Here is a 13828-nt window from a genome sequence, read left to right as displayed (position 1 = left end):
CGTATGAGGGAGTTATGACCTTTGAAAGTTGGGCAGTTGACAAGGAAATCCGTCCGGGAATCATTAAGGGCATTTTAGTCTTTTCCCTAGCCAATTCTTTTGAGCTCATATTGTTGTATTAGGATGATCTTTGGATCATTTTTGTCCCATTTTTTTTTTGAAAGAGAAAGAGTTAGGGTTCTTGAGATTGAAGAAGAGAAGAAGGAGAAGAAGAAGAAGAGAAGAAAGAGGAGATTTGTCAAGACCATTGTGGATTTTCGTCGGGGGTGATCCCTATCAAGGTATGTGAGTTTTTCGTGTGGGTTGATCCTTTCCCTCACACACACCAAGTTTATTCTATGCTTTGAGAAAAGATTGGGAATTGTTGTTGAAGTGTCGAAGTTGTTAGTTGTTGTTGAGGTTGTTTAAGTTATTGTTCGTTGTGAGGCTTGATTGGGTTGTGCATTAAGTTGAAACCTATTGTATGTTGAGGGGATTATGATTCTAAGAGCTATGACCCTTTAAAGGTTGATCCACCATCGATTTGCAGAAATTTCTGGGCTGTGATCCCCATCTACGGGACTGACCTACGGACCGTAGATCGATCGACGGTCCTACTGGTCAACCGTCATCGGACAGAAGTTGGTTTTGGGGCATCGATCTACGGTCACGACCTCGGTGACCTGACCTACGGACCGTAAGTCAGACCGTAGGTCAACACTTAGTCTTTTTCTTAAATGAATTCTGGGGAAAATCTCTGACGAAATCTACGGACCGTAAGTCCACCTACGGTCCGTCGATGGCGTCCGTAAGTCCTATCTGTGTCACCAGAAATCTGAAGTCTCAGCCAAGTTTCCCCTCTTCTTTTCTCACTTTCTCATGCATGTTCCAAAGTAATTCACCTATGTTTTATAGTTGTTTTTGACGTTCCAAAGTGCGTCTAAGCGTTCAAGAATCCTTCCATAACATGTGATCGAACACCTTGAATTCATAATTCCGATTCAAGGAGAGATAGTTCCAAGTCAAGTGAAGTTTCAAGTTGAGTAAGAGTTTCAAGCCAAGTCAAAGTAAAGAGTTTAAGTTAAGTAAAAAAAGAGAAAGCTATTAGGGAACTAAGTATTCCCAAAGAAGTTCTAAATGTTTTACATATTTAATAAGAAGGAACCATGTTTTTCCCAAAGAGCCTTTGGGCTAAGTTTGAGTAATTATCTCAATCAAAGAAAGAAGTTATTTTAAAGCATGAGCCAAAGTATTTTTGGGAGTAGTATTGAGCACCGAATTGGGGACACGAGTTCATATTAACTCGACTCTCCATAAGAACCATGCGCCAACATGGGACTTGACGTATCATTCTATTTAGATGATCACGTAAGATTAGGCTAGTGGATCCACTAAGCAAAAGTAAGGTCCTATATCGATGGCAAGGTATAGGATGGTCCTTGGCAACGTGAGGTAAAACGTTGTATCATCACTAAGGCTCGTAGTGGTGGTTGCCGGTTAAAGAACCTCCCACAAGCTGTATTATGTTTATAAAAGAAAAGTCGAGTTTGTTATCATTTTATCCTTAACGATCTAAGTTGTTTACATTCTTTTACAAGCTTTATATGTATGGCTTGTGTCTCATTGCTTTACTTTGAGTCCAGTTATTTATATGAGTTGTTCAGAGTCAAGGTAAGTGATCTCTTGTTCTCCTTTCAAGCTTAAGTTGGGGTTCAGCTTTTTCCAGCTCACATATTCGTACATTCCATGTACTGATGCCAGTTGGCCTGCATCGTCTTATGATGCAGATACAGGTACCCCGGATCAGCATCCTGCACGTCGTTGATCCAGCCGAGCACTCCAGAGTTTGTGGTGAGCCTCCTTGCATTTCGGAGGACTCAATCATTTTGTTCTCTTAGTTTTGTTTATTAGGGTGTTGTGGGGTCTGTCCCAACATCCATCTAAGTATTTTAGAGGCTTCATAGACAGTCAGTCAGTCAGTTAGTTTTGAGTCTCTTATCTATGTATATATGTAAGTATTCTATTTTGAGACTCGAGTTGCCTTTTGGCCAGATATGTATCATTTAAGTTGTTTATGCCTCTGCATAGCATTGAGTTATTTTGTTGAGTAGGTTTCCGCTGAGTTAAGAAAGTCAGGCCAAGGGTTCGCTTGGGGCCAGCAATGGTCTCCGAGTGCCGGTCCCGCCCAGGGTGTAGGCTCGGGGCGTGACAAACTTGGTATCAGAGCACAGAGTTCAAGAGTCCTAGGGTGTCTATGAAGCCGTGTCTGTAGAGTCCTAGTTATCGGTGTGAAGCGCGCCACATCTATAATTGGGAGGCTACAACATTTAGGAAGGTTTCCCTTTTTTTTTCATACTCATCTCGTGCGCTAGAGTTGATCTCTAAAGAGTTTCCTTTTAATCCGTGCTTGCGCGTGTTTTCAGATAGTCATGCCTCCACGAAGAGTTGGTAGAGGGCGTCTTCCTAGACGCTATGTTGATGAGCAAGAGTTACCCTATGCACCGGGAGTGCAAGATCAAGGGGAAGTTTCTAATGCCGAGTTCAGAGAGGCAATTAGGATGTTGAGTCAAGCTGTAGCCAATCAGGTGGGTCAGCAAAGGGGAGTTCGACATGAAGGAGCTGACACTTCAAGGATCCGTGAGTTCTTGGGGATGAATCCTCCGAGTTTCATGGGATCAAGCACTACTGAGGACCCAGAGAACTTCATTGAGGAGTTGAAGAGGATTTTTGATGTAATGCATGTAGCAGACACTGAGCGGGTTGAACTAGCTGCGTATCAGCTAAAGGATGTTGCTAGAACATGGTTTGACCAGTGGAAAGGGGGTAGAGTTGAGAATGCACCACCTGCGAGTTGGGCCTGTTTTGAAGAAGCTTTCTTGGGATATTTCTTTCCTCGAGAACTGAAAGAGGCCAAGGTACGTGAGTTCCTCACACTTAAGCAGGAGTCCTTGAGTGTTCGCGAATACAGTCTAAAGTTCACCCAATTTTCCCGCTATGCTCCGGAGATGGTTGCGGACATGAGGAATAGAATGAGCTTGTTTGTTGCTGGGCTGTCTCGGTTGTCGAGTAAGGAAGGTAGGGCTGCAATGCTTATCGGGGACATGGACATATCCAGATTAATGGTCTATGTACAGCAGGTTGAGGAAGAGAAGCTGAGGGATAGGGAAGAGTTCAGGAGTAAGAGAGCCAAGACCGGTAATGAGCCTGGGCAGCAGAAAGGTAATGTGAATCGTCCGTCCTTCCAAGAAAGGCAAAAGGGACCTGCTCCACCATCTGTTAGCGCACCCGCACCAAGATACAGGGGTGGTCATAATGGCCAGAATTCGAAGGACTTCAAGGCTAGACCAGTACAGTCCTCAGGTAGTGTGGCACAAAGAAGCAGTTTGTTTCCTACATGCGCTAGGTGTGGTAGAACCCACCCGGGCAAATGTCGTGATGGCCAGACGGGATGTTTTAAGTGTGGGCAAGAGGGTCACTTCGTGAAGGAGTGCCCTAAGAATAATCAAGGTAGTGGAAGTTTGGGTAGTAGGACCCAATCTTCATCAGTTGCTCCCCCAGACAGGATGGCACCTAGAGGAGCTACTTCTAGTACCGGTGGAGGAGCAAATCGCCTTTATGCTATCACCAGTCGCCATGAGCAAGAGAACTCTCCGAATGTTGTCACTGGTATGATCAAGGTCTTTGCTTTTGATGTATATGCTTTGTTAGATCCAGGGGCAAGTTTATCTTTTGTAACTCCTTATGTTGCGAATAAGTTTGGTGTTCTTCCTGAAAGACTTTGTGAACCCTTTTGTGTCTCTACACCGGTTGGGGAATCTATACTAGCTGAAAGAATTTATCGTGATTGTCCTGTTTCTATCAATCACAAGAGCACCATGGTTGATTTGATTGAGTTAGATATGGTAGATTTCGATGTCATTCTAGGTATGAATTGGCTTCATGCTTGTTATGCATCGATAGATTGTAGAACTCGAGTGGTCAAGTTTCAGTTTCCGAGTGAGCCAATCTTAGAGTGGAGTAGTAGTTCAGCAGTGCCCAAGGGTCGTTTTATTTCGTACCTTAAGGCAAGAAAGTTAGTTTCAAAGGGTTGTATCTATCACTTAGTCCGAGTTCATGACTCTAGTGTTGAGATACCTTATTTTCAGTCAGTTCCTATAGTAAGAGAGTTTCCAGAAGTTTTTCCTGATGATCTACCCGGAATTCCTCCCGAGAGAGAAATAGATTTCGGCATAGATCTCATTCCAGATACTCGTCCTATCTCTATTCCGCCTTATAGAATGGCACCGGCAGAGTTGAAAGAGTTGAAAGAGCAGTTGAAAGATCTTCTAGAGAAGGGTTTCATTCGACCGAGTGTCTCACCTTGGGGTGCTCCGGTTTTGTTTGTGAGAAAGAAAGATGGTTCCCTTAGGATGTGTATAGATTACCGCCAGTTGAATAAGGTTACCATCAAGAATAAGTACCCTCTTCCAAGGATTGATGATCTTTTCGATCAGCTTCAGGGTGCCACTTGTTTTTCGAAGATTGACCTCAGATCAGGTTATCACCAGTTAAGAGTAAGGGAACGTGATATTCCAAAGACAGCTTTCAGAACCAGATACGGTCATTATGAGTTTTTAGTCATGTCTTTTGGTTTGACCAATGCGCCGGCTGCTTTCATGGACCTGATGAATAGAGTCTTCAAACCTTATTTAGATATGTTTGTTATTATCTTTATTGATGACATACTAATCTATTCAAGGAATGAAGAAGATCATGCTAACCATCTTAGAATAGTTCTTCAGACTTTGAAAGACAAGGAGTTGTATGCCAAGTTCTCTAAGTGTGAGTTTTGGCTTAAGTCTGTGGCGTTCCTAGGTCATATTGTGTCCGGTGATGGAATTAAAGTTGATACTCGGAAAATTGAGGCAGTGCAGAATTGGCCTAGACCCACATCTCCAACTGAAATTAGGAGTTTCTTGGGTTTAGCTGGTTATTATAGAAGGTTTGTTGAGGGGTTCTCGTCTATTGCATCTCCTTTGACAAAGTTGACTCAGAAGGCCGCGAAATTTCAATGGTCTGAAGCTTGTGAGAAAAGCTTTCAGGAATTGAAGAAGAGATTGATTACAGCTCCAGTTTTGACGCTACCAGAAGGTACTCAAGGTTTTACGGTGTATTGTGATGCATCTAGAGTTGGTTTGGGTTGTGTCTTAATGCAGAATGGCAAAGTTATCGCTTATGCCTCCAGACAGTTGAAGGTTCATGAGAAGAACTACCCAACCCATGACTTAGAGCTAGCTGCTGTAGTATTTGCTTTGAAGTTATGGCGTCACTACTTGTATGGTGTGCATGTCGACATATTCACTGATCACAAAAGCCTTCAATATGTGCTTACTCAGAAAGAGCTTAATCTCAGACAGAGGAGGTGGTTAGAGTTACTCAAGGATTATGACCTGAGTATTCTTTACCACCCAGGTAAGGCCAATGTTGTTGCTGATTCTTTGAGCAGGCTGTCTATGGGTAGCACCGCCCATATTGAAGAAGGAAGGAGGGAGTTAGCAAAAGATGTGCACAGACTGGCATGCCTGGGAGTCAGATTTACATATTCTGCAGAAGGAGGAATAGCGGTGACGAGCAGGGCCGAGTCATCATTAATGTCAGAAGTGAAAGAAAAGCAAGATCAAGATCCCATTTTGCTTGAGTTGAAGGCAAATGTTCAGAAGCAAAGAGTATTAGCTTTTGAACAAGGGGGAGATGGTGTATTGAGATATCAAGGTAGATTATGTGTACCTATGGTAGGTGGACTCCAAGAAAGATTATGGAGGAAGCTCATAACTCCAGATATTCCGTTCATCCAGGTTCCACCAAGATGTATCGTGATTTGCGTGAAGTTTATTGGTGGAATGGCATGAAAAAGGGCATTGCTGAGTTTGTTGCTAAGTGTCCAAATTGCCAACAAGTGAAAGTTGAACACCAAAGGCCCGGTGGTTTGGCCCAGAGGATAGAACTTCCAGAGTGGAAGTGGGAGATGGTCAATATGGATTTCATCACAGGGGTGCCAAGTCTCGCAGACAACATGATTCTATTTGGGTGATTGTCGACAGAATGACAAAGTCAGCTCATTTTCTACCGGTAAAGACTACCAATACAGCAGAAGATTATGCCAAGTTGTACGTTCAAGAGATAGTGAGACTTCATGGAGTCCCAATCTCCATTATTTCAGATAGAGGTGCACAGTTTACTGCACAGTTCTGGAAATCTTTTCAGAAGGCTTGGGTTCAAAGGTGAACTTAAGTACTGCCTTTCATCCTCAGACTGATGGGCAAGCAGAGCGCACTATTCAGACCTTAGAGGATATGTTGAGGGCTTGTGTGATCGATTTCAAAGGTAGTTGGGATGATCACCTACCTCTAATTGAATTTGCCTACAACAACAGTTATCACTCTAGCATCCAGATGGCTCCCTATGAAGCTCTTTATGGGAGAAGATGTAGATCTCCTATTGGATGGTTTGAAGTCGGTGAAGCACAGTTGATAGGGACCAGATTTAGTTCACCAAGCTATGGAGAAGGTGAAAGTGATTCAAGAGAGGTTGAAGACGGCACAGAGTCGTCAGAAATCCTACACTGATGTTAGGAGAAGGGCATTAGAGTTTGAAGTAGACGATTGGGTATATTTGAAGGTTTCACCCATGAAAGGCGTTATGAGGTTCGGTAAGAAGGGGAAACTCAGTCCCCGGTATATTGGACCTTACGCATAGCCAAGAGGATTGGCAATGTTGCTTATGAGTTGGAGTTATCACAAGAGCTAGCAGCGGTTCATCCGGTATTTCACATCTCTATGTTGAAAAAGTGCATAGGTGATCCTTCATTGATCCTACCGACTGAAAGTGTTAAGATCAAGGATAACTTATCTTATGAGGAAGTCCGGTTCAGATTTTAGATCGCCAAGTTCGTAGGTTGAGAACAAAGATGTGGCTCAGTCAAGGTCCTTTGGAGGAACCAATTTGTTGAGGAAGCCACTTGGGAAGCCGAAGAGGACATGAAGAAGAGATATCCCATCTTTTTGAATCCGGAGGAATCGGATTAAGGTATTAATTTCCTTCTTAGTGCTCTTTAAAATATAATGGGCATGTTGTTGTTGTTGTTGTTGTTTGCATATTGCTTGTTGAGTGTTTGAGTTAGATGTTACACCCTTAGTTTTGTAAGAGCAACCTCATTCGAGGACGAATGTTCCCAAGGGGGAGATATTGTAACATCCGGACAATTGAAGTGGCTGAGAAGAGGCTTGAATTCGGAAATAGTCATTTTTTGGAAAAATTGACGAATTTGGAAATTTGGCTAAGTGTGGAAAATGTGAGTTTTGGCCAACTTTGAGTAGTCGTAACTCCTAGCTCAGGATGAGTTAGGTGGAATTCCAGTTATGGTTGCGAAGCTCGTGGAACGATCTTTCCAACGCCACCGAGTTTGCCCGATTCCGAGTTCGTATGAGGGAGTTATGACCTTTGAAAGTTGGGCAGTTGACAAGGAAATCCGTCCGGGAATCATTAAGGGCATTTTAGTCTTTTCCCTAGCCAATTCTTTTGAGCTCATATTGTTGTATTAGGATGATCTTTGGATCATTTTTGTCCCATTTTTTTTTGAAAGAGAAAGAGTTAGGGTTCTTGAGATTGAAGAAGAGAAGAAGGAGAAGAAGAAGAAGAGAAGAAAGAGGAGATTTGTCAAGACCATTGTGGATTTTCGTCGGGGGTGATCCCTATCAAGGTATGTGAGTTTTTCGTGTGGGTTGATCCTTTCCCTCACACACACCAAGTTTATTCTATGCTTTGAGAAAAGATTGGGAATTGTTGTTGAAGTGTCGAAGTTGTTAGTTGTTGTTGATATTGTTGTTGAGGTTGTTGAATTATTGTTCGTTGTGAGGCTTGATTGGGTGTGCATTAAGTTGAAACCTATTGTATGTTGAGGGGATTATGATTCTAAGAGCTATGACCCTTTAAAGGTTGATCCACCATCGATTTGCAGAAATTTCTAGGCTGTTGATCCCCATCTACGGGACTGACCTACGGACCGTAGATCGATCGACGGTCCGTACTGGTCAACCGTCAATCGGAACAGAAGTTGGTTTTGGGGCATTGATCTACGGTCACGACCTACGGTCTGTGGCCTGACCTACGGACCGTATGTCAGGACCGTAGGTCAACACTTAGTCTTTTTCTTAAATGAATTCTGGGGAAAATCTCTGACGCAATCTACGGACCGTAAGTCCATCTACGGTCCGTCGATGGCGTCCGTAAGTCCTATCTGTGTCACCAGAAATCTGAAGTCTCAGCCAAGTTTCCCCTCTTCTTTTCTCACTTTCTCATGCATGTTCCAAAGTAATTCACCTATGTTTTATAGTTGTTTTCGACGTTCCAAAGTGCGTCTAAGCGTTCAAGAATCCTTCCATAACATGTGATCGAACACCTTGAATTCATAATTCCGATTCAAGGAAAGATAGTTCCAAGTCAAGTGAAGTTTCAAGTCGAGTAAGAGTCTTAGTTTCAAGCTAAGTCATGAGTTTAAAGTTGAGTTCTTTTTTTTTAAAAAAAGAGAAAGCTATTAGGGAACTAAGTATTCCCAAAGGAGGTTGTAAATGCTATTATATTTGAATAAGAAGGGAACATGTTTTTCCCAAAGGAGCCTTTGGGCTAAAGTTTGAGTAATTATCTCAATCAAAGAAAGAAGTTATTTTAAAAGTATGAGCCAAAGTATTTTTGGGAGTAGTATTGAGCACCGAATTGGGGACACGAGTTCATATTAACTCAACTCTCCATAAGAACCATGCGCCAACATGGGACTTGTCGTATCATTCTTTTTAGATGATCACGTAAGATTAGGCTAGTGGATCCACTAAGCAAAAGTAAGGTCCTATATCGATGGCAAGGTATAGGATGGTCCTTGGCAACGTGAGGTAAAACGTTGTATCATCACTTAGGCTCGTAGTGGTGGTTGTCGGTTAAAGAACCTCCCACAAAGCTGTAATATGTTTATAAATGAAAAGTCGAGTTTGTTATCATTTTATCCTTAACGATCTAAGTTGTTTACATTCTTTTACAAGCTTTATATGTATGGCTTGTGTCTCATTGCTTTACTTTGAGTCCAGTTATTTATATGAGTTGTTCAGAGTCAAGGTAAGTGATCTCTTGTTCTCCTTTCAAGCTTAAGTTGGGGTTCAGCTTTTCCAGCTCACATATTCGTACATTCCATGTACTGATGCCAGTTGGCCTGCATCGTCTTATGATGCAGATACAGGTACCCCGGATCAGCATCCTGCACGTCGTTGATCCAGCCGAGCACTCCAGAGTTTGTGGTGAGCCTCCTTGCATTCCGGAGGACTCAATTATTTTGTGTACTTAGTTTTGTTCTATTAGGATGTTGCGGGGTCTATCCCCACATCCATCTCAGGATATTAGAGGCTTCAATAGACAGTCAGTCAGTCAGTCAGTTAGTTTTGAGTTTCTCATCCATGTATGCGTATATATATATGTAAATATTCTATTTTGAGACTCGAGTTGCCCTTTGGGCCATACTTTTATTAGTTAAGTTGTTTATGTCTTTGCATGGCATTGAGTTATTCTGTTAAGGTTTCCGCTGAGTTAAGAAAGCCAGGCCAAGGGTTCGCTTGGGGCCAGAAATGGTCTCCGGGTGTCGGTCCCGCCCAGGGTGTAGGCTCGGGGCGTGACAAGAACACCTCTTGGGGTGCTCTACAAGGCGTGACGCGCCTCCCCTTTTCCCCGAAAACTTTGAATTTTCTCCTTCATTTCTCCAACTCTAAACCTCCTCAACCTCAAAGGTTCCAGCCCCAAAATACTTAGAATCATAAACCCTCAACATACAATAGATTTCAATTCAATAACACAATCAGAAACATGTCCCAAATCAATAAGGGACTTCAAACATAACTGGAACTACACCTAACTCATCCTGATCTAGGAGTTATAACTGTTCGAAGTTGGCCAAAAACTCATCTTTTTCCATACTTAGCCAAATTTCCAGATTCTGAATTTTTCCAAAAATGACTACTTCAAATTTCAAGCTTCTTCATAGTTATTTCAAATTGTCGGATGTTACAATATCTCTCCCTTGGGAACATTCGTCCTCGAATGAGGTTACTCTTACAAGGCTAAGGGTGCAACATCAATTCAAACACCCAATAAGCAATCATTCAAATACAACAATAACAACATGCTCATTAAAATTTTAAAGAGCACTAAGAAGGAAATTAGTACCTTGATCTACAATTCCTCCGGATTCAAAGAGATATGGATATCTCTTCTTCATGTCCTCTTCGGCTTTCCAAGTAGCTTCCTCAACAAACTGGTTCCTCCAAAGGACCTTGACTCATGCTACATCTTTCGTTCTCAACCTACGAACTTGACGATCTAGAATCTGAATAGGAATCTCTTCATAAGATAAGCTATCTTTGATCCCAACACTTTCAGTCGGCAGGATCAATGAAGGATCGCCTATGCACTTCTTCAACATAGAGATATGAAATATCGGATGAACCGCTGCTAGTTCCTGGGGTAACTCCAACTCATAAGCAACATTGCCAATTCTCTTGGCTATGTGGTAAGGTCCAATATACCGGGGACTAAGTTTCCCCTTCTTACCAAACCTCATAACCCCTTTCATGGGTGAAACTTTCAAATATACCCAATCATCTATTTCAAACTCTAATGCCCTTCACCTAACATCAGTATAGGATTTCTGGCGACTCTGTGCCGTTTTCAACCTCTCTTGAATCACTTTCACCTTCTCCATAGCTTGGTGAACTAAATCTGGTCCTATCAACCCTGCTTCGCCAACTTCAAACCATCCAATAGGAGATCTATATCTTCTCTCATAAAGAGCTTCATATGGAGCCATCTGGATGCTAGAGTGATAACTGTTGTTGTAGGCAAACTCAATGAGAGGTAGGTGATCATCCCAATTACCTTTGAAATCGATCACACAAGCCCTCAACATATCTTCTAAAGTCTGAATAGTACACTCTGCTTGCCCATCAGTCTGAGGATGAAAGGCAGTACTTAAGTTCACCTTCGAACCCAAGCCTTTCTGAAAAGATTTCCAAAACTGTGCAGTAAACTGTGCACCTCTATCCGAAATAATGGAGATTGGGACTCCATGAAATCTCACTATCTCTTGAATATATAACTTGGCATAATCTTCTACTGAAAGGGTAGTCTTTACCGGTAGAAATGAGTTGACTTTGTCATTCTGTCGACAATCACCCAAATAGAATCATGTTGTCTGCGAGACTTTGGCAACCCTGTGATGAAATCCATATTGATCATCTCCCACTTCCATTCTAGAAGCTCTATCCTCTGAGCCAACCCACCGGGCCTTTGGTGTTCAACTTTCACTTGCTAGCAATTTGGACACTTAGCAACAAACTCTGCAATACCCTTCTTCATGCCATTCCACCAATAAACTTCTCTCAAATCACGATACATCTTTGTGGAACCCGGATGAATGGAATATCTGGAGCTATGAGCTTCTTCCATAATCCTCTCTTGGAGTCAATCTACCATAGGTACGCACAATCTACCTTGATATCTCAATACACCATCTCCCCCTTGTTCAAAAGCTAATATTTTTTGCTTTTGAACATTTGTCTTCAACTCAAGCAAAATGGGATCTTGATATTGTTTCTCTTTCACTTGTGACACTAGTGATGACTCGGTCCCGCTCGTCACCGCTATTCCTCCTTCTGCGGAATCTGTAAGTCTGACTCCCAGGCGTGCTAGTCTGTGCACTTCTTTTGCTAACTCTCTCTTCCCTTCTTCAACATGGGCGGTGCTACCCATAGACAACCTGCTTAAAGAATCAGCAACAACATTAGCCTTACCTGGGTGATAAAGAATACTCAGGTCATAGTCCTTGAGTAATTCTAACCACCTCCTCTGTCTGAGATTAAGCTCTTTCTGAGTAAGCACATATTGAAGGCTCTTGTGATCAGTGAATATGTCGACATGCACACCATACAAGTAATGACGCCATATCTTCAAAGCAAATATTACAGCAGCCAACTCTAAGTCATGGGTTGGGTAGTTCTTCTCATGAACATTCAACTGTCTGGAGGCATAGGCTATAACCTTGCCATTCTGCATTACGACACAACCCAAACCAACTCTAGATGCATCACAATACACCACAAAACCTTGAGTACCTTCTGGTAACGTCAAAACTGGAGCTGTAATTAACCTCTTTTTCAATTCCTGAAAGTTGTTCTCACAAGCTTCAGACCATTGAAATTTCACTGTCTTCTGAGTCAACTTGGTCAAAGGAGATGCAATAGACGAGAACCTCTCTACAAACCTTTTATAATAGCCAGCTAGTCCCAAGAAACTTCTAATATCAGTTGGAGATATGGGTCTAGGCCAATTCTGTATTGCCTCAATTTTTTGGCTATCAACATTAATTCCATCACCGGACACAATGTGGCCTAGGAACGCCACAGACTTAAGCCAGAACTCACATTTAGAGAACTTGGCATACAACTCCTTTATCTTTCAAAGTCTGAAGAACTATTCTGAGATGACTAGCATGATCTTCTTCATTTCTTTAATAGATTAGTATGTCATCGATAAAAACAATAACAAACATATCTAAATAAGGTTTGAAGACTCTATTCATCAAGTCTATGAAAGCTACCGGTGCATTGGTTAAACCAAAAGACATGACTAAAAACTCATAATGACCGTATCTGGTCCTGAAAACTATCTTTGGAATATCACATTCCCTTACTCTTAACTGATGATATCCTGATTTGAGGTCAATCTTCAAAAAATAAGTGGCACCCTGAAGCTGATCGAAAAGATCATCAATCCTCGGAAGAGGGTACTTGTTCTTGATGGTAACCTTGTTCAACTGGTGGTAATCTATACACATTCTAAGGGAACCATCTTTCTTTCTCACAAACAAGACCGGAACACCCCAAGGTGAGACACTCGGTCGAATGAAACCCTTATCTAGGAGATCTTTCAACTGCTCTTTCAACTCTTTCAACTCTGCTGGTGCCATTCTATAGGGCGGAATAGAGATAGGACGAGTATCTGGAATGAGATCTATGCCGAAATCTATTTCTCTCTCAGGAGGAATTTCGGGTAGATCATCTGGAAAAACTTCTGGAAACTCTCTTACTCTAGGAACTGACTGGAAATGAGGTATCACAACACTAAAGTCATGAACTCGGACTAAGTGATAGATACAACCCTTCGAAACTAACTTTCTTGCCTTAAGGTACGAAATGAAACAACCCTTAGGCACTGCTGAACTACTACTCCATTCTATGACTGGCTCACTCGGAAACTGAAACTTGACCACTCGAGTTCTACAATCTATCGATGCATAACAAGCATGAAGGCAATCCATACCTAGAATGACATCGAAATCTACCATGTCTAACTCAACCAAATCAGCCATGGTGCTCTTGTGATTGATAGAAACAGGACAATCACGATAGACTCTTTCTGCTAGAATAGATTCCCCAACAGGTGTAGAAACACAAAAGGGTTCACAAAGTCTTTCTGGAAGAATCCCAAACTTATTTGCAACATAAGGAGTTACAAAAGATAAACTTGCTCCTGGATCTAGCAAAGCATACACATCAAAAGCGAAGACTTTGATCATACCATTGACAGCATTTGGAGAATTCTGTTGCTCATGGCGACTGGTGATTGCATAAAGGCGATTCGCTCCTCCGCCTATACTTGAAGTAGCTCCTCTAGGTGCCGTCCTATCGGGGGGAGCAACTGAAGAAGATTAGGCCCTACTGTCCAGATTTCCACCACCTTGCTTATTCTTTGGGCACTCCTTCATGAAGTGACCCTC

This window comes from Solanum verrucosum, unplaced genomic scaffold (genome assembly GCF_900185275.1).
Source record: "Solanum verrucosum unplaced genomic scaffold, falcon-dt-bn FXZP01000252.1, whole genome shotgun sequence".
In the NCBI taxonomy this organism is placed as follows: domain Eukaryota; kingdom Viridiplantae; phylum Streptophyta; class Magnoliopsida; order Solanales; family Solanaceae; genus Solanum; species Solanum verrucosum.
The sequence above is the reverse complement of the archived record's forward strand: the minus strand, read 5'-3'. Positions refer to the sequence as shown.